This window comes from Agelaius phoeniceus, chromosome 2, assembly GCF_051311805.1.
Source record: "Agelaius phoeniceus isolate bAgePho1 chromosome 2, bAgePho1.hap1, whole genome shotgun sequence".
Classification (NCBI taxonomy): domain Eukaryota; kingdom Metazoa; phylum Chordata; class Aves; order Passeriformes; family Icteridae; genus Agelaius; species Agelaius phoeniceus.
Window position 1 is genome coordinate 89,142,169 of NC_135266.1, and position 21,134 is coordinate 89,163,302.

The 21,134-nt window shown below is 52.1% G+C and overlaps 1 long non-coding RNA gene across 2 annotated transcripts; it reads right to left on the minus strand.

Moving 5' to 3' along the window:
* Positions 1 to 6,135: 6,135 nt before the first annotated feature.
* LOC143693478 (uncharacterized) lies at positions 6,136 to 18,541 on the minus strand. 2 transcript variants are annotated; one of them, XR_013181179.1, is made up of 3 exons: positions 18,387 to 18,541; positions 11,888 to 12,014; positions 6,136 to 6,154 (listed from the first exon to the last, which is right to left on the minus strand). It is a non-coding gene; the product is annotated as an uncharacterized LOC143693478 (long non-coding RNA). The 2 variants fall into 2 exon arrangements; XR_013181180.1 differs by lacking the exon at positions 6,136 to 6,154 and adding an exon at positions 11,035 to 11,122.
* Between the last annotated feature and the right edge of the window lie 2,593 nt (positions 18,542 to 21,134).

Consider the following 21,134-nt stretch of genomic DNA (forward strand, 5'->3'; position numbering starts at 1 on the left):
TTGTGCTGACACACAGTTTGTGTCATTGCCCAGGGCTCCCAGCCAGCCAATGCCTTCTCTCATTCCTTGGCCAGCCCCACCCCGAGATGTCTCACCCTCACTCACTGCTCCCTCTGCACAAACCTTTGGGCAGACACAAGGGGCAGGCTGCTGAGAGGGCAGGGCCTTTCCCCCCATGGTTCCCTGCTGTTTCTTTGTGGCCATGCTGGCCCCTCTGGGTAAGTGAACTCAAGCCAGCCCTGAGCACCTCCACTGATCCCGCTGCTGCTCTCCCAGCTGTGTAGCCAGTTCCTGGCAGTGCTTCATCCTGCAGAGCTTTCTGCATGCAGGATCAGCAGTCAATGTGGGGGCAATGGGAATGCCTGAATCTTCTGCAATGCCCATCTATTTGTCATTCTTTGTGCAGCCCCTAGATGGTTCATGGTTTTGGACTCAAACAGCCCAGGAATGCACCTTGCCTATTGAGGAGAGTTTGGAATTCACCTGCTGATCTGAAGAGCTGTCCCATGCCTTGAACTTCTCCCTTGGCTGCCCAATGCCTTCTCACCCTTTCCCTACCAACTCACAGTGCCTAGTTGAAATTTTTCCAATTGTTTCCTCTTCCTCACTGCTCCTAATTTTCCTTTCCAGTGTTAGCCCTGGAACAGTCTCCAGACATGGTGATCAAAGAAGGCCAGTCTGTGAAACTGGAATGTTCCAAGAAGAAATCCTCCAACAGAGTTATGTACTGGTTCCTGCAGCCTTCACAGAAGAATTCCAGTCTGACCCAGTTGGCTTATGCTTTTGAAGGTCTTAATGCAGAGGTGGAGAAGGGTTTTGAGAGGCATTTCAAGAGCAGCAAGATAGAAGGAGACAGTATCACCCTCTCAATAGAACATGCCGTTCTCAATGACTCTGGCACATACTACTGTGCTGAGAGTGAACACAGTGGTGAGAATGCTGAGGGAGCTGAGCACAAACTTGTCCCTGCACAAACAGGACCTACTTTCCACCTTGTGGGTGCTGCACGAGGCAGGGTGATCACTTCTCACTCCTTAGCTGCTCTGCTTCCTAGCCTTGCCTTCCCCCTCAGATGCTGACAGTTTATTTGTCCATCATTGTCTCTTTGCCACTCCAGGCCTCTCTATGCATTAAACTCTTATTTGCATTACACTTGCTTTTGTCAGACCTTCTTCTCCTATCTGTCTCCCTTTCCGTACCTAGCTTCATCTTTGTGTCTTCAATCTACACTCCATTGTCTTCCACTTATTTAACTCCAGTCAACCCTGCTCATTCTTCTCACTGTGAAACAGAAGAAGTGCTTGTGTGGGAAGTTCTTGGTGCACCTGTGCATAAAGGCAAGGCCTGGCAGGTGTGGAAGTTGCCAGCACCGTGGGGCAGCTGCCCACATGCTCCTCTGTTCCAACGCCTTGTCTGTGGTTGTTCTGTGGCCAAGGAATAGGAACAGCAGAGCACAAGCCTGTGCTTACTCTGGTAAGGTGTTCACTGGATCCCTAAGTCCTCCATGCAGAGTGGTGGCTGGGGCAGGATCCACCTGCCTTCCAGCCCTTGATCCACATACAGTTTATCTTCAGCAAACATATGATAAAAATTACAGGTCACATTAGCAAGCTGAGCAGATAACAGAAATTTCCCACAGGTTACAGTGTTCTGCACATCAGTGACTCAGATGAAGGGTAAAGAGTGTCCTTATCAAATTGCCTGATTACACCAAGTTAGGAGGAGTTTCTGATACCTGAGAAGGCTGTGCAGCCCTTCAGATGGGCCTTGACAGGTTGGAGGGATGGGCAGAGAGGAACATTCTCAAATTCAGCAAAGGCAAATGCAGGGCTCTGCACCTGGGGAGGAATTGCTCCATGCAGCAGCTCAGGGAAGCACTGACCATCTCGAAGCAGCTCTTCAGAGAAAGACCTGGGGGTCCTGGTTGTCAAGAAGCTCCCCATGAGGCAGCAATTTGTCCTGGTGTCCAACAAGCCAGTGGTGTCCTGGAATGCATTAGGAAGAGCATTGCCAGCAGGGGGAGGGAATTGAGGCTCCACTCAGCCCTGGTGAGGCACATCTGCAGTGCTGTGTCCTGTTCTGAGCTCTTTTATTCCAATATGATCCCAATATTGCCCGGTGGAACATGCCTGGGCTCCTCTGGCCCTTGCTGCTTGACCAAAGGCGGCAGCTGTGGTGTTTCACCTCAGAGACACCTTTGGCTGGCTGGAAGTTGCAGCTGGGCACTTGGAACAAGTCCAGGCAAGCAGGAATTCTCTTTTTACCTCTAATGGAAAGGCTTTAAGCGAGGTGAAGAGGAAGAGGAGACGGATTCTGCCGGAGGGTTCATCCAGAGTTTTATTCCATGGTCACAGATCTCCGAATCTTGGTAACAGCTCCAACAGAATCCCGACCGCAAGGTCCCGTGTCTTTGTGAGCCCGGGGACAGGGGGAGGGGAAGGGGTAGGTGAGCGCACAACCAGGTGGGAGGGGGCAGTCTCAGGGGACAATGACACCTAGACTGGCCAATGACCCCAGGGCTGAGAAGCATCTTTGGAACTGCACCAACCAGACACCGCCCTTGCTGGAAAGTTAAGATTGATGGACAGCACTTAGCAAGGGGGCAAGGGGGATGGGAAGGGAGAGGTTGGCACAGCTGAGGGACTGGGAAAGGTGAACCACGATATTGCTTTACACCACAACCCTCTTTGGTGCAAAAGAGAATGGATCTCCTGGAGAATGTCCAGGACAGGAGATGAAAGGGGATTACTAGATTGGAGCACCTCTGTAGAGAACGGGGTTGAGGAGAAAGCCTGAGGAATCTGAGCATATTGTGCTTTAAGAAGAAACAACTAAGTGGCCACCTCATCAATGCCTACAAGGCACAAAAGGCAGGGTTCCTAGAGGTGGATCCAGGTTCTTAACTGTGATGCCAAGCACTAGGAGAAGAGGCAGAAAATGATGCACAGCAAGTTCCACCTGAATCTGTGCCAAGAGCTTTGCAGTGTTGAAGACCATGCAAAGAAGCAGACTGCATAAAGAGGTTGTGGAGCCTCTCTCTCTGGAGATATTCCAGAGCCATGTGGAGACAGTTTGTGCCATGTGCTCCGGGATGAGTCTGCTGGAGCAGGGAGGTTGGAGCAGTGACCCCCTGAGGTCCCTTCTTGGCTGGCCCATCCCATGATTGTGTCCTGCATAACACACACCCGTGCACAGCACAGGCCTGCTCAGGGCACTCCAGGTGGTTCCCAGCCTGCAGATTCCCATGCTCATGTCCAAGCTTCCCAGCACCTAAACACAGGGCCCCACACAGCAGCCATGCCTGTTCAACAGCACTGACTCCTCAAATCCTGTGTCTTCTGCAAGGCTCCCCATGCACTGCCCTGCCCTCTGCTCACCCCAGGCAACTGGAGACCCTTTGCATGGACACATCAGGCACATCAGGCTCCTCTCTGCTGCAGTGCTGCTGCTGCTGCTGGCAGGATTTGGGATTCCTACAAAGCAGCCCCATCGCTTGTCTTTTTCTCCTAGTTCTTTTGAGGAATCTGGGGTCTTCCCTGAATAATCTCTGGGCAGCTTGGGGGAATGAATGTAATGGGACACACTCAGACCTGCAGCAGAGGATTTGGGAGGAGCTGCAGGCATTGCTGCTCTCCTCTGCTGACAGCACACAGGGGAACATCTTCAGTGCAAAGCCCTTCAGAGCCCTGGGCAGTCGGATCCCTTGATGGCCTGTGTGGGCCAGCCTCACCCTGCAGTGCACACAGCCCAGCACGCATGTGCAGAGTCTGTGCCAGAGCTCTGTGCCCAAACTCAGGGCACACAAACTGCGAGTGTCTCTTCCTGCCTGCAGGGATTTCCCACTGCCTTGGGCAGGTGAGCAAGGCCGGGTGCAGGGAGGAGAACAGGACATGGTTTTCTCCAGCTTTGTCCATTTGTGTCCTGGTGCTCTTTTGCAGAGTGCTGCAATCAAGAGGCAAGGATTATATCTGTTCTTCTCTGGCACGGAGAAGGTCAGGGTGTATCCACACATCCACTGGGGCACACCCTTCTCCTCAGAAATCTCTGCAAGTTGCAGTTGCTCAAGGGGCAGTCCCAGTGCCGAACTACAGGCAGCCTGTTCTCTCCTGGAGATCCCTCTCTGGAGTTAGAGAAGAGCAGCTACAGAACTATTCTCTGCCAGGCTCCAAGAGACACCAGCTCTGCAGGTCAGCAGCTTCTCCCATCCCTGGACAACACGTCAGGCCTGACTGGGAGAAGCAGAGATTCCACATGGCAGCTTGCAGGGCTGGGACTCTGTGAGTGTGAGGGAGCCTAGGGAGGAGACAAACAGCGGGACACAGACACAACCATGCATTCCTGAGATCTCCTTGTCTTCCCATCAATTTCTGCCACTTTGTGCATCCCTGTGCACACACTCAGGCTGCCACACAGCCCCATCCTGCTCCGTGGTAGCTCTGAACTATGGCACCTACTGAAGTGCCCCCTACTCTTGCACAGCCACGCTCACACACAGCAGGAAGCCAGAGGAGCAGAGTACAAGCAGCTCATGGCTGCCTGCAGGTGTCATTCCCCACCGTTCCTGGGCAGCCAAGAGCCTTGGTGACATTTCAGCCTCCTGCTCCCTGCCCTGCCCACCCACAGAGAGACGCATCTCTTCCTCTCCACCCTCCTCTTTCCACACCTCTGTGTCTGTGCTGGCCCCAGGGGCAGGTGCCTGGAAGGAGGGCGCCTTTCTCCATGCATTTCCACCGCTTCCTTGTGGCCATGCTGCTCCCTGTGGGTAAGTGGGCATTCCTCCCTCCTGAGCAGCTGCACTGGAGCTGCTGCTGCATCCTCAGCTCTGCTCCCAGTTGCTGGCACTGCCCCTTCCCAAGGATGCCAGGGTGGGAGTGGGCAATGAACCAGGAGAATTTACCCACGACCTATTGAATCACAAAACGCTGCAAAGCTGTAATTTTTTTTTTTCCTGCCCCATTTTAATACTTCACTTGAGAGTACCAAAGTCATTATTTCTCAAAACAGATTTACTGTTGTATTTGAGGTTGGTTTGTTTGGGGATTTTTGATCCTATGTGCCTTTTTCAGAGAAGCTGGGCACTGTCCCATTGCTTTCTGATGTCCTGGGGGCATTCCATCCCATGGCATACTTCAAAGATATGTGTTTTTGTCTTCTTCAATGCATTTCACTTCCCACCTTTCATCTCCTGTCTCTCCAGGCTGGGCCCTTCAGCAATCACCAGATTCAGTGGTCCGGGTGGGAGACGCCGTCACTCTGGAATGTTCTGCATCAGGGAAAAATTTTCCAAACATGTTCTGGTACAAGTTACCCATGGAGAAGGATGCCAGAATGCAGCTGGTTGTATATTCAGTGGAAGGTGGCAAAGCAGATTTTGAGAAGGAATTCCAAAATCGCTTCCAGAGCGATGGGACTAGGAACAACCATTTATCTGTGAAGATACAGCATGCCCTGCTCGATGACACAGGCACATATTTCTGTGCTGAACGAGATCCACAGTGACTCAAAGGCTGGTGCAGCAGAGCACAAACCTTTCCAGGCAAACAGGGATCTGCCTCCAGCACACTCTGAGCCCTGTCTTTGAGTAAACTCCTTTTTTTACTTGGCCCCAAGCTCTACAGTGAAACACAGTACAACTGTCTGTCTGTCCTTTTGTCCCTCTATGTGCTCATCAATCTGTCTTTAGCTTCGCCTCTAGCTTCTCTTCTATGATTTTCCATCCCTGAATCACCTTCTCACTCTGGTTTATTCTTGTCCTATCTCCTATCATTTCTCTGCCATTCAAAACTGCTTCTCACTTTCTTCTTTCATGTCATTCTGTCTCTCCCCATGACTTTTCCTCTCTGTCCTCTCATACCTAGTTTCTTCGTCTTTCCTGTTCCCATCCTCCTCCATCTGTCCTTCCTTACAATCAGTTACATCAATTCAAGGCCTGGGAAGCAGGATGTGGAATAGTTCACACAGCACTTTCCCTCTCCACCAGCTGCAAAGACAAGGCTCACTGTGCCTCAGCTCCCCACAGGTATTTACCTTCCTCTCCTGCCGCTCTCACTGCAGCACCCATGAGAGCCCTCACAGCTCTGAGTGCTTGGGCTGCTGTGGTGTCCTGCAGGGTCCTGCCTCCCTCTCACAGGTGGTATTTGCTGTGCTCACAGGGCTGCAGAGAGAAGAAGAAGAGCTGTCACCGAGCTGGCTGGGACGTGGGGTGGCCAGGCAGGGACTGAACCAGCCCTGTCTGGGGAAGACAGGGAGAGTGCATGAGAAAAGTCAAGGGACCTCTATGTGGCCTTTATCCCTCATTCCTCCATTTCCCAAGGACTTCAGAGGCAGGAGGGGAGCAGACATCATTCCTCTGCCTTGCACACACTCAGACTCCCCTGCAAGCTCAGCACAGTTCTGTCCTTCCAACCCCATCCTTCCCTCCACACCCAGCACACCCAGCCTGCCCCTTCCACCTGCTGCATCCCTGCAGGGTTCCTGGTTTCCTGCAGAAACAGAGTTTGTGCTGACACACAGTTTGTGTCATTGCCCAGGGCTCCCAGCCAGCCAATGCCTTCTCTCATTCCTTGGCCAGCCCCACCCCGAGATGTCTCACCCTCACTCACTGCTCCCTCTGCACAAACCTTTGGGCAGACACAAGGGGCAGGCTGCTGAGAGGGCAGGGCCTTTCCCCCCATGGTTCCCTGCTGTTTCTTTGTGGCCATGCTGGCCCCTCTGGGTAAGTGAACTCAAGCCAGCCCTGAGCACCTCCACTGATCCCGCTGCTGCTCTCCCAGCTGTGTAGCCAGTTCCTGGCAGTGCTTCATCCTGCAGAGCTTTCTGCATGCAGGATCAGCAGTCAATGTGGGGGCAATGGGAATCCCTGAATCTTCTGCAATGCCCATCTATTTGTCATTCTTTGTGCAGCCCCTAGGTGGTTCCTGGTTTTGGACTCAAACAGCCCAGGAATGCACCTTGCCTATTGAGGAGAGATTGGAAATTCACCTGCTGATCTGAAGAGCTGTCCCATGCCTTGAACTGCTCCCTTGTCTGCCAAATGTCTTCTCACCCTTTCCCTACTAACCCATAGTGCTTAGTTGAGCTTTTTTCCCATTTTTTCCTCATCCTCACTTTTCCTACTTTTCCTTTTCAGGATTAGCCCTGGAACAGTCTCCAGACATGGTGATCAAAGAAGGCCAGTCTGTGAATCTGGAATGTTCCAAGAAGAAATCCACAAGCACAGCTATGTACTGGTTCCTGCAGCGTTCAGAGAAGAATTCCAGTCTGACCCAGTTGGTTTATGCAGTACAAGGTGCCAATGCAGTGGTGGAGAAGGGTTTTGAGAGGCATTTCAAGAGCAGCAAGATAGAAGGAGACAGGATCACCCTTTCAATAGAACATGCCGTTCTCAATGACTCTGGCACATACTACTGTGCTGAGAGTGAACACAGTGGTGAGAACGCTGAGGGAGCTGAGCACAAACTTGTCCCTGCACAAACAGGACCTGCTTTCCACCTTGTGGGTGCTGCACGAGGCAGGGTGATCACTTCTCACTCCTTAGCTGCTCTGCTTCCTAGCCTTGCCTTCCTCCTCTTCTCAGATGCTGACATTTTATTTGTCCATCATTGTCTCCTTGTCACTCAAGGCTTCCCACTGCATTTAAGACTTATTTGCATTACACTTGCATCTGTCAGACCTTCTTCTTCTCTGTCTCCCTTCCCTTCCCCAACTTCTTCTTTCTATCTTCAATCTACACTCCAATGATTTCCTCTTACTTAACTCCTGTCAGCCCTGCTCATACCTCTCACTGTCAAACAGAAAAAATGCTTGTGTGGGCAGTTCTTGGTGCACCTGTGCATAAAGGCAAGGCCTGGCAGGTGTGGAAGTTGCCAGCACCGTGTGGCAGCTGCCCACATGCTCCTCTGCTCCAACGCCTTGTCTGTGGTTGTTCTGTGGCCAAGGAATAGGAACAGCAGAGCACAAGCCTGTGCTTACTCTGGTAAGGTGTTCACTGGATCCCTAAGTCCTCCATGCAGAGTGGTGTCTGGGGCAGGATCCACCTGCCTTCCAGCCCTTGATCCACATACAGTTTATCTTCAGCAAACATATGATAAAAACTACAGGTCACATTAGCAAGCTGAGCAGATAACAGAAATTTCCCACAGGCTACAGTGTTCTACACATCAGTGACTCAGATGAAGGGTAGAGAGTGTCCTTATCAAATTGCCTGATTACACCAAGTTAGGAGGAGTTTCTGATACCTGAGAAGGCTGTGCAGCCCTTCAGATGGGCCTTGACAGGTTGGAGGGATGGGCAGAGAGGAACATTCTCAAATTTAGCAAAGGCAAATGCAGGGTTCTGCACCTGGGGAGGAATTGCTCCATGCAGCAGCACAGGGAAGCACTGACCATATGGGAAGCAGCTCTTCAGAGAAGGACCTGGGGCTCCTGGTGGACACAAAGCTCCCCATGAGGCAGCAATTTGTCCTGGCGTCCAAAAAGCCTGTGGTGTCCTGGCATGCATTAGGAAGAGCATTGCCAGTAGAGGGAGGGAATTGACCCTCCACTTACATGTTCCCATTTTGGGCTCTTTGGTGCAAAAGAGACATGGAGCTCCTGGAGAAGGTCCAGGACAGGAGATGAAAGGGGATTACTAGAGTGGAGCACCTCCTGAGAGAACAAAGTCTGAGGGAGCTGGGCATGTTCTGCTTTAAGAAGAAACAACTGTGTGGCCACCTCATCAATATGTAAAGCCAGGGTTCCCAGAGGTGGATGCAGGTTCTTCACTGTCATTACAAGCTCGAGGACAACCGGAAAAGGGCAGAAAATGATGCACTGCAAGTTCCACCTGAATCTGTGCTAAGAGCTTTGCAGTGTTCAAGACTGAGCAAAGAAGCAGACTGCATAAAGAGGTTGTGGAGCCTCTCTCTCTGGAGATATTCCAGAACCATGTGGAGACAGTTTTTTGCCGTGTGCTCTGGGATGACTCTGCTGGAGCAGGGAGGTTGGAGCAGTGACCCCCTGAGGTCCCTTCTTGTCTGGCCCATCCCATGATTCTGTCCTGCATAACACACACCCGTGCACAGCACAGGCCTGCTCAGGGCACTCCAGGTGGTTCCCAGCCTGCAGATTCCCATGCTCATGTCCAAGCTTCCCAGCACCTAAACACAGGGCCCCACACAGCAGCCATGCCTGTTCAACAGCACTGACTCCTCAAATCCTGTGTCTTCTGCAAGGCTCCCCATGCACTGCCCTGCCCTCTGCTCACCCCAGAGCATGGACACATCAGGCACATCAGGCTCCTCTCTGCTGCAGTGCTGCTGCTGCTGCTGCTGGCACGATCTGGGGTTCCTACAAAGCAGCCCCATCTCTTTGCTTTTTTCTACAACTTCTGTAGAGGAATCTGGTGTCGTTCCCTGAATCTTCTCTAGGAAGCTTGGGGGAATGAATGCAATGGGACACACTCAGACCTGCAGCAGAGGATTTGGGAGGAGCTGCAGGCATTGCTGCTCTCCTCTGCTGACAGCACACAGGGGAACATCTTCAGGGCAAAGCCCTTCAGAGCCCTGGGCAGTCGGATCCCTTGATGGCCTGTGTGGGCCAGCCTCACCCTGCAGTGCACACAGCCCAGCACGCATGTGCAGAGTCTGTGCCAGAGCTCTGTGCCCAAACTCAGGGCACACAAACTGCGAGTGTCTCTTCCTGCCTGCAGGGATTTCCCACTGCCTTGGGCAGGTGAGCAAGGCCGGGTGCAGGGAGGAGAACAGGACATGGTTTTCTCCAGCTTTGTCCATTTGTGTCCTGGTGCTCTTTTGCAGAGTGCTGCAATCAAGAGGCAAGGATTATATCTGTTCTTCTCTGGCACGGAGAAGGTCAGGGTGTATCCACACATCCACTGGGGCACACCCTTCTCCTCAGAAATCTCCCTGAGGTGCAGACTCTCAAAGGGCAGTCCCAGTGCAGAAGCACAGGCAGCCTGTTCTCTCCTGGAGATCCCTCTCTGGAGTTAGAGAAGAGCAGCTACAGAACTATTCTCTGCCAGGCTCCAAGAGACACCAGCTCTGCAGGTCAGCAGCTTCTCCCATCCCTGGACAACACGTCAGGCCTGACTGGGAGAAGCAGAGATTCCACATGGCAGCTTGCAGGGCTGGGACTCTGTGAGTGTGAGGGAGCCTAGGGAGGAGACAAACAGCGGGACACAGACACAACCATGCATTCCTGAGATCTCCTTGTCTTCCCATCAATTTCTGCCACTTTGTGCATCCCTGTGCACACACTCAGGCTGCCACACAGCCCCATCCTGCTGCGTGGTAGCTCTGAACCATGGCACCTACTGCAGTGCCCCCTACTCTTGCACAGCCACGCTCACACACAGCAGGAAGCCAGAGGAGCAGAGTACAAGCAGCTCATGGCTGCCTGCAGGTGTCATTCCCCACCGTTCCTGGGCAGCCAAGAGCCTTGGTGACATTTCAGCCTCCCGCTCCCTGCCCTGCCCACCCACAGAGAGACGCATCTCTTCCTCTGCACCCTCCTCTTTCCACACCTCTGTGTCTGTGCTGGCCCCAGGGGCAGGTGCCTGGAAGGAGGGGGCCTTTCTCCATGCATTTCCACCGCTTCCTTGTGGCCATGCTGCTCCCTGTGGGTAAGTGGGCATTCCTCCCTCCTGAGCAGCTGCACTGGAGCTGCTGCTGCTGCATCCTCAGCTCTGCTCCCAGTTGCTGGCACTGCCCCTTCCCAAGGATTCCAGGGTGGGAGTGGGCAATGAACCCGGTGAGACTTTCCACCACCTATTGAATCAGGAATCTCTGCAAGATTTAAGGTTTTTTTTTTTCCTGCCCCATTTTAATACTTCACTTGAGAGTACCAAAGTCATTATTTCTCCAAACAGATTTACTGTTGTATTTGAAGTTGGTTTGTTTGGGGATTTTGGATCCTATGTGCCTTTTTCAGAGGAGCTGGGCACTGTCCCATTGCTTTCTGATATCCTGGGGCCATTCCATCCCATGGCATACTTCAAGGATGTGTAGTTTTGTCTTCTTCAATGCATTTCACTTCCCACCTTTCATCTCCTGTCTCTCCAGGCTGGGCCCTTCAGCAATCACCAGATTCAGTTGTCCGGGTGGGAGACACCGTCACTCTGGAATGTTCTGCATCAGGGAAAGATTACACATTCCTGTACTGGTACAAGTTACCCATGGAGAAGAATGCCAGAATGCAGCTGGTTGTAAATTCAGTGGAAGGTGGCAAAGCAGATTTTGAGAAGGAATTCCAAAATCGCTTCCAGAGTGATGGGACTAGGAACAACCATTTATCTGTGAAGATACAGCATGCCCTGCTCGATGACACAGGCACATATTTCTGTGCTGAACAAAATCCACAGTGACTCAAAGGCTGGTGCAGCAGAGCACAAACCTTTCCCGGGCAAACAGGTATCTGCCACCAGCACACACTGAAGTCTCTTTTTGAGGGAACCCAGTTTTCCCTAATGCCCTCCAGCTCATCAGGAAAAAAATTGTTTTGATCTCTGTCTTTCCATCTATCTGTCCATCTGTCTATCTTTTGCCTGGTCTCTAACTGCTCTTCTATTCTTTCCCATCTCTGAATCCTCTTCTCACTCTGGTTTCTTGTCGGCCTCATTGTCTCCACTCATTTCTCTGCCTTTCAAAAACTGCTACTCTCTTTCATCTTTTCATGTTATTATATCTGTCCCCCTGACATTTCCTCTCTGTCCTCACATACCTAGTTTCTTTATCTTTCCTCTTCCCATCCTCCTCCGTCTCTCCTCCCTTACAATCAGTTACATCAATTCAAGGCCTGGGAAGCAGGATGTGGAATAGTTCACACAGCACTTTCCCTCTCCACCAGCTGCAAAGACAAGGCTCACTGTGCCTCAGCTCCCCACAGGTATTTACCTTCCTCTCCTGCCGCTCTCACTGCAGCACCCATGAGAGCCCTCACAGCTCTGAGTGCTTGGGCTGCTGTGGTGTCCTGCAGGGTCCTGCCTCCCTCTCACAGGTGGTATTTGCTGTGCTCACAGGGCTGCAGAGAGAAGAAGAAGAGCTGTCACCGAGCTGGCTGGGACGTGGGGTGGCCAGGCAGGGACTGAACCAGCCCTGTCTGGGGAAGACAGGGAGAGTGCATAAGACAAGTCAAGGGACCTCTATGTGGCCTTTATCCCTCATTCCTCCATCTCCCAAGGACTTGAGTGGCAGGAGGGGAGCAGCCATCATTCCTCTGCCTTGCACACACTCAGACTCCCCTGCAAGCTCAGCACAGTTCTGTCCTTCCAACCCCATCCCTCCCTCCACACCCAGCACACCCAGCCTGCCCCTTCCAACTGCTGCATCCCTGCAGGGTTCCTGCTTTCCTGCAGAATCAGAGTTTGTGCTGACACACAGTTTGTGTCATTGCCCAGGGCTCCCAGCCAGCCAATGCCTTCTCTCATTCCTTGGCCAGCCCCACCCCGAGATGTCTCACCCTCACTCACTGCTCCCTCTGCACAAACCTTTGGGCAGACACAAGGGGCAGGCTGCTGAGAGGGCAGGGCCTTTCCCCCCATGGTTCCCTGCTGTTTCTTTGTGGCCATGCTGGCCCCTCTGGGTAAGTGAACTCAAGCCAGCCCTGAGCACCTGCACTGATCCCGCTGCTGCTCTCCCAGCTGTGTAGCCAGTTCCTGGCAGTGCTTCATCCTGCAGAGCTTTCTGCATGCAGGATCAGCAGTCAATGTGGGGGCAATGAGAATCCCTGAATCTTCTGCAATGCCCATCTATTTGTCATTCTTTGTGCAGCCCCTAGATGGTTCCTGGTTTTGGACTCAAACAGCCCAGGAATGCACCTTGCCTATTGAGGAGAGATTGGAAATTCACCTGCTGATCTGAAGAGCTGTCCCATGCCTTCAACTGCTCCCTTGGCTGCCCAATGCCTTCTCACCCTTTCCCTACCAACTCACAGCGCCGAGTTGCGATTTTCACATTTTTTCCTCTTGCTCACTTCTTCTACTTTTCCTTTCCAGTGTTAGCCCTGGAACAGTCTCCAGACATGGTGATCAAAGAAGGCCAGTCTGTGAAACTGGAATGCTCTGAGAAAAAATCCTCCAACAGAGTTATGTACTGGTTCCTGCTGCCTTTAGAGAAGAATTCCAGTCTGACCCAGTTGGTTTATGCTTTTGAAGGTCTTAATGCAGAGGTGGAGAAGGGTTTTGAGAGGCATTTCAAGAGCAGCAAGATAGAAGGAGACAGTATCACCCTCTCAATAGAACATGCCTTTCTCAATGACTCTGGCACATACTACTGTGCTGAGAGTGAACACAGTGGTGAGAATGCTGAGGGAGCTGAGCACAAACTTGTCCCTGCACAAACAGGACCTGCTTTCCACCTTGTGGGTGCTGCACGAGGCAGGGTGATCACTTCTCACTCCTTAGCTGCTCTGCTTCCTAGCCTTTCCTCCCTCCTCTTCTCAGATGCTGACAGATTATTTGTCCATCATTGTCTCTTTGCCACTCCACGCCTCTCTCTGCATTTAACACCTATGTGCGCTATACTTGCTTTTGTCAGCCGTTCTTCTCCTCTCTGTCTCCCTTACCTTCCCTGCGTCTTCTTTGTGTCTTCAATCTGCACTCCATTGTCTTCCTCTTCCTTAACTCCTGTCAACGCTGCTCATTCTTCTCACTGTCAAACAGGAAAAATGCTTGTGTGGGCAGTTCTTGGTGCACCTGTGCATAAAGGCAAGGCCTGGCAGGTGTGGAAGTTGCCAGCACTGTGTGGCAGCTGGCCACATGCTCCTCTGCTCCAACGCCTTGTCTGTGGTTGTTTTGTGGCCAAGGAATAGGAACAGCAGAGCACAAGCCTGTGCTTACTCTGGTAAGGTGTTCAGTGGATCCCTAAGTCCTCCATGCAGAGTGGTGTCTGGGGCAGGATCCACCTGCCTTCCAGCCCTTGATCCACATACAGTTTATCTTCAGCAAACATATGATAAAAATGACAGGTCGCATTAGCAAGCTGAGCAGATAACAGAAATTTCCCACAGGTTACAGTGTTCTACACATCAGTGACTCAGATGAAGAGTAGAGAGTGTCCTTATCAAATTCCCTGATTATACCAAGTTAGGAGGAGTTTCTGATACCTGAGAAGGCTGTGCAGCCCTTCAGATGGGCCTTGACAGGTTGGAGGGATGGGCAGAGAGGAACATGCTCAAATTCAGCAAAGGCAAATGCAGGGTTCTGCACCTGGGGAGGAATTGCTCCATGCAGCAGCACAGGGAAGTACTGACCATCTGGGAAGCAGCTCTTCAGAGAAGGACCTGGGGGTCCTGGTTTTCAAGAAGCTCCCCATGAGGCAGCAATTTGTCCTGGTGTCCAACAAGCCAGTGGTGTCCTGGAATGCATTAGGAAGAGCATTGCCAGCAGGGGGAGGAAATTGAGGCTCCACTCAGCCCTGGTGAGGCACATCTGCAGTGCTGTGTCCTGTTCTGGGCTCTTTTATTGGAATATGATCCCAATATTTCCCAGTGGAATGTGTCTGGGCTCCTCTGGCCCTTGCTGCTTGACCAGAGGCGGCAGCTGTGGTGTTTCACCTCAGAGACACCTTTGGCTGGCTGTATGTTGCAGCTGGGCACTTGGAACAAGTCCAGGCAAGCAGGAATTCAGTTTTTACCTCTAATGGAAAAGCTTCAGGCGAGGTGAAGAGGAAGAGGAGACGGATTGAGCCTGAGGGTTCATCCAGAGTTTTATTCCATGGTCACAGATCTCCAAATCTTGGTAACAGCTCCAACACAATCCCGACCGCAAGGTCCCGTGTCTTTGTAAGCCCGGGGACAGGGGGAGGGGAAGGGGTAGGTGAGCCACCAACCAGGTGGGAGGGGGCAGTCTCAGGGGACAATGACACCTAGACTGGCCAATGACCCCAGGGCTGAGAAGCATCTTTGGAACTGCACCAACCAGACGACGCCCTTGCTGGAATGTTAAGATTGACGGACAGCACTTAGCAAGGGGGCAAGGGGGAGGGGAAGGGAGAGGTTGGCACAGCTGAGGGACTGGGAAAGGTGAACCAGGATATTGCTTCACACCGCAACACTCTTTGGTGCAAAAGAGACATGGAGCTCCTGGAGAATGTCCAGGACAGGAGATGAAAGGGGATTACTAGAGTGGAGCACCTCTGTAGAGAACAAAGTCTGAAGGAGCTGGGCATGTTCTGCTTTCAGAAGAAACAACTAAGTTGAGACCTCATCAGTGTCTACAAGGCATAAAAGGCAGGCTTCCTAGAGGTGGATCCAGGTTCTTCACTGTGATGCCAAGCACTAGGACAAGAGGCAGAAAATGATGCACAGCAAGTTCCACCTGAATCTGTGGTAAGAGCTTTGCAGTGTTGAAGACCATGCAAAGGAGGAGACTGTCCAAAGAAATTGTGGAGCCTCTCTCTCTGGAGATATTCCAGAACCATGTGGAGACAGTTTTGTGCCATGTGCTCTGGGATGACTCTGCTGGAGCAGGGAGGTTGGAGCAGTGACCCCCTGAGGTCCCTTCTTGTCTGGCCCATCCCATGATTGTGTCCTGCATAACACACACCCGTGCACAGCACAGGCCTGCTCAGGGCACTCCAGGTGGTTCCCAGCCTGCAGATTCCCATGCTAATGTCCAAGCTTCCCAGCACCTAAACACAGGGCCCCACACAGCAGCCATGCCTGTTCAACAGCACGGACTCCTCAAATCCTGTGTCTTCTGCAAGGCTCCCCATGCACTGCCCTGCCCTCTGCTCACCCCAGGGAACTGGAGACCCTTTGCATGGACACATCAGGCACCTCAGGCTCCTCTCTGCTGCAGTGCTGCTGCTGCTGCTGCTGGCAGGATCTGGGGTTCCTACAAAGCAGCCCCATCTCTTTGCTTCTTTCTCCCAGTTCTTGTGAGGAATCTGGGGTCTTCCCTGAATCTTCTCTGGGCAGCTTGGGGGAATGAATGCAATGGGACACACTCAGACCTGCAGCAGAGGATTTGGGAGGGGCTGCAGGCATTGCTGCTCTCCTCTGCTGACAGCACACAGGGGAACATCTTCAGGGCAAAGCCCTTCAGAGCCCTGGGCAGTCGGATCCCTTGATGGCCTGTGTGGGCCAGCCTCACCCTGCAGTGCACACAGCCCAGCACGCATGTGCAGAGTCTGTGCCAGAGCTCTGTGCCCAAACTCAGGGCACACAAACTGCGAGTGTCTCTTCCTGCCTGCAGGGATTTCCCACTGCCTTGGGCAGGTGAGCAAGGCTGGGTGCAGGGAGGAGGACAGGACATGGTTTTCTCCAGCTTTGTCCATTTGTGTCCTGGTGCTCTTTTGCAGAGTGCTGCAATCAAGAGGCAAGGATTATATCTGTTCTTCTCTGGCACGGAGAAGGTCAGGGTGTATCAGCACATCCTGTAGGGCACACCCTTCTCCTCAGAAATCTCTCCAAATTGAAGTGTCTCCCAAAGGATAATCCCAGTGCAGAAGCACAGGCAGCCTGTTCTCTCCTGGAGATCCCTCTCTGGAGTTAGAGAAGAGCAGCTACAGAACTATTCTCTGCCAGGCTCCAAGAGACACCAGCTCTGCAGGTCAGCAGCTTCTCCCATCCCTGGACAACACGGTCAGGCCTGACTGGGAGAAGCAGAGATTCCACATGGCAGCTTGCAGGGCTGGGACTCTGTGAGTGTGAGGGAGCCTAGGGAGGAGACAAACAGCGGGACACAGACACAACCATGCATTCCTGAGATCTCCTTGTCTTCCCATCAATTTCTGCCACTTTGTGCATCCCTGTGCACACACTCAGGCTGCCACACAGCCCCATCCTGCTCCGTGGTAGCTCTGAACTATGGCACCTACTGAAGTGCCCCCTACTCTTGCACAGCCACGCTCACACACAGCAGGAAGCCAGAGGAGCAGAGTACAAGCAGCTCATGGCTGCCTGCAGGTGTCATTCCCCACCGTTCCTGGGCAGCCAAGAGCCTTGGTGACATTTCAGCCTCCTGCTCCCTGCCCTGCCCACCCACAGAGAGACGCATCTCTTCCTCTCCACCCTCCTCTTTCCACACCTCTGTGTCTGTGCTGGCCCCAGGGGCAGGTGCCTGGAAGGAGGGCGCCTTTCTCCATGCATTTCCACCGCTTCCTTGTGGCCATGCTGCTCCCTGTGGGTAAGTGGGCATTCCTCCCTCCTGAGCAGCTGCACTGGAGCTGCTGCTGCATCCTCAGCTCTGCTCCCAGTTGCTGGCACTGCCCCTTCCCAAGGCATCCAGGGCAGGAGCGGGCAAGGAACCAGGTGAATTTATCCACGACCTATTGAATCAAGAAACCCTGCAAAGCTGTAAATTTGTTTCTTCCTGCCCCATTTTAATACTTCACTTGAGTGTACCAAAGTCATTATTTCTGAAAACAGATTTACTGTTGTATTTGATGTTGGTTTGTTTGGGGATTTTTGATCCCATCTGCCTTTTTCAGAGAAGCTGGGCACTGTCCCATTGCTTTCTGATGTCCGGGGGGCATTCCATCTCATGACATACTTCAAAGATATGTGTTTTTGTCTTCTTTAATGCATTTCACTTTTCACCTTTCATCTCCTGTCTCTCCAGGCTGGGCCCTTAAGCAATCACCAGATTCAGTGGTCCGGGTGGGAGACACCGTCACTCTGGAATGTTCTGCATCAGGGAAGACATTTGTAAACATGTTCTGGTACAAGTTACCCATGGAGAAGGATGCCAGAATGCAGCTGGTTGTATATTCAGTGGAAGGTGGCAAAGCAGATCTTGAGAAGGAATTCCAAAATCGCTTCCAGAGTGATGGGACTAGGAACAACCATTTATCTGTGAAGATCCAGCATGCCCTGCTCAATGACACAGGCACATATTTCTGTGCTGAAGGAGATCCACAGTGACTCAAAGGGTGGTGCAGCACAGCACAAACCTTTCCAGGCAAACAGGGATCTGCCACCAGCACACACTGAGGTCTCTTTTTGAGGGAACCCGGTTTTCCCTAATGCCCTCCAGCTCATTAGGAGAAAAAGAGTTTTGATCTCTGTCTTTCCATCTATCTGTCCATCTGTCTATCTTTTGCTTTGTCTCTAACTGCTCTTCTATTCTTTTCCATCCCTGAATCCTCTTCTCACTGTGGTTTCTTCTTGCCCTCACGGTCTCCACTCATTTTTCTGCCATTCAAAAACTGCTACTCACTTTCTTCTTTTCATGTTTTTATATCTGTCCCCCTGACTTTTCCTCTCTGTCCTCTCATACCTAGTCCCTTCCTGTTTCCTAATCCCATCCTCATCCTTCTCTCCTTCCTTACAATTAGTTACATCAATTCATGGCCTGGGAAGCAGGATGTGGAATAGTTCACACAGCACTTTCCCTCTCCACCAGCTGCAAAGACAAGGCTCACTGTGCCTCAGCTCCCCACAGGTATTTACCTTCCTCTCCTGCCGCTCTCACTGCAGCACCCATGAGAGCCCTCACAGCTCTGAGTGCTTGGGCTGCTGTGGTGTCCTGCAGGGTCCTGCCTCCCTCTCACAGGTGGTATTTGCTGTGCTCACAGGGCTGCAGAGAGAAGAAGAAGAGCTGTCACCGAGCTGGCTGGGACGTGGGGTGGCCAGGCAGGGACTGAACCAGCCCTGTCTGGGGAAGACAGGGAGAGTGCATGAGAAAAGTCACGGGACCTCTATGTGGCCTTTATCCCTCATTCCTCCATCTCCCAAGGACTTGAGAGGCAGGAGGGGAGCAGCCATCATTCCTCTGCCTTGCACACACTCAGACTCCCCTGCAAGCTCAGCACAGTTCTGTCCTTCCAAGCCCATCCTTCCCTCCACACCCAGCACACCCAGCCTGCCCCTTCCACCTGCTGCATCCCTGCAGGGTTCCTTGTTTCCTGTAGAAACAGAGTTTGTGCTGACACACAGTTTGTGTCATTGCCCAGGGCTCCCAGCCAGCCAATGCCTTCTCTCATTCCTTGGCCAGCCCCACCCCGAGATGTCTCACCCTCACTCACTGCTCCCTCTGCACAAACCTTTGGGCAGACACAAGGGGCAGGCTGCTGAGAGGGCAGGGCCTTTCCCCCCATGGTTCCCTGCTGTTTCTTTGTGGCCATGCTGGCCCCTCTGGGTAAGTGAACTCAAGCCAGCCCTGAGCACCTGCACTGATCCCGCTGCTGCTCTCCCAGCTGTGTAGCCAGTTCCTGGCAGTGCTTCATCCTGCAGAGCTTTCTGCATGGAGGGTCAGCAGTCAATGTGGGGGCAATGGGAATGCCTGAATCTTCTGCAATGCCCATCTATTTGTCATTCTTTGTGCAGCCCCTAGGTGGTTCCTGGTTTTGGACTCAAACAGCCCAGGAATGCACCTTGCCTATTGAGGAGAGATTGGAAATTCACCTGCTGATCTGAAGAGCTGTCCCATGCCTTGAACTGCTCCCTTGGCTGCCCAATGCCTTCTCACCCTTTACCTACCACCTTATAGTGCCTAGTTGAATTTTTTTGCATTTTTTCCTCTTCCTCACTGTTCCTACTTTTCCTTTCCAGTGTTAGCCCTGGAACAGTCTCCTGACATGGTGATCAAAGAAGGCCAGTCTGTGAAACTGGAATGCTCTGAGAAAAAATCCTCCAACAGAGTTATGTACTGGTTTCGGCAGCCTTCACAGAAGAATTCCAGTCTGACCCAGTTGGCTTATGCATATGAAGGTGCCAATGCAGTGGTGGAGAAGGGTTTTGAGAACCATTTCAAGAGCAGCAAGATAGAAGGAGACAGGATCACCCTCTCAATAGAACATGCCGTTCTCAATGACTCTGGCACATACTACTGTGCTGAGAGTGAACACAGTGGTGAGACTGCTGAGGGAGCTGAGCACAAACTTGTCCCTGCACAAACAGGACCTGCTTTCCACCTTGTGGGTGCTGCACGAGGCAGGGTGATCACTTCTCACTCCTTAGCTGCTCTGCTTCCTAGCCTTGCCTTCCTCCTCTTCTCAGATGCTGACAATTTATTTGTCCATCATTGTCTCTGCCACTCCAGGCCTCTCTATGCATTCAACTCCTATTTGCATTACACTTGCTTTTGTCAGACCTTCTTCTCCTCTGTGTCTCCCTTTCCTTCCCCAGCTTCTTCTTTGTGTCTTCTATCTACACTCCAATGTCTTCCTCTTCCTTAACTCCAGTCAACTCTGCTCATACCTCTCACTTTCAAACAGGAAAAATGCTTGTGTGGGAAGTTCTTGGTGCACCTGTGCATAAAGGCAAGGCCTGGCAGGTGTGGAAGTTGCCAGCACCGTGTGGCAGCTGCCCACATGCTCCTCTGCTCCAACGCCTTGTCTGGGGTTGTTCTGTGGCCAAGGAATAGGAACAGCAGAGCACAAGCCTGTGCTTACTCTGGTAAGGTGTTCAGTGGATCCCTAAGTCCTCCATGCAGAGTGGTGTCTGGGGCAGGATCCACCTGCCTTCCAGCCCTTGATCCACATACAGTTTATCTTCAGCAAACATATGATAAAAATTACAGGTCAGATTAGCAAGCTGAGCAGATAACAGAAATTTCCCACAGGCTACAGTGTTCTGCACATCAGTGACTCAGATGAAGGGTAGAGAGTGTCCTTATCAAATTGCCTGATTACACCAAGTAAGGAGGAGTTTCTGATACCTGAGAAGGCTGTGCAGCCCTTCAGATGGGCCTTGACAAGTTGGAGGGATGGGCAGAGAGGAACATTCTCAAATTCAGCAAAGGCAAATGCAGGGTTCTGCAGCTGGGGAGGAATTGCTCCATGCAGCAGCTCAGGGAAGCACTGACCATCTGGGAAGCAGCTCTTCAGAGAAGGTCCTGGGGGTCCTGGTGGACAAGAAGTTCCCCATGAGGCAGCAATTTGTCCTGGTGTCCAACAAACCAGTGGTGTCCTGGCATGCATTAGGAAGAGCATTGCCAGTAGAGGGAGGGAAAACTGAGGCTCCACTCAGCCCTGGTGAGGCACATCTGCAGTGCTGTGTCCTGTTCTGGGCTCCTTGGTGCAAAATAGACATGGAGCTCCTGGAGAATGTCCAGGACAGGAGATGAAAGGTGATTACTAGAGTGGAGCACCTCTTCAGAGAACAAAGTCTGAGGGAGCTGGGCCTTTTCTGCCTTGAAAAGAAACAACTAAGTGGCCATCTCATCAATGTCTAGAATCATGTAAAGGCAGGGTTCCT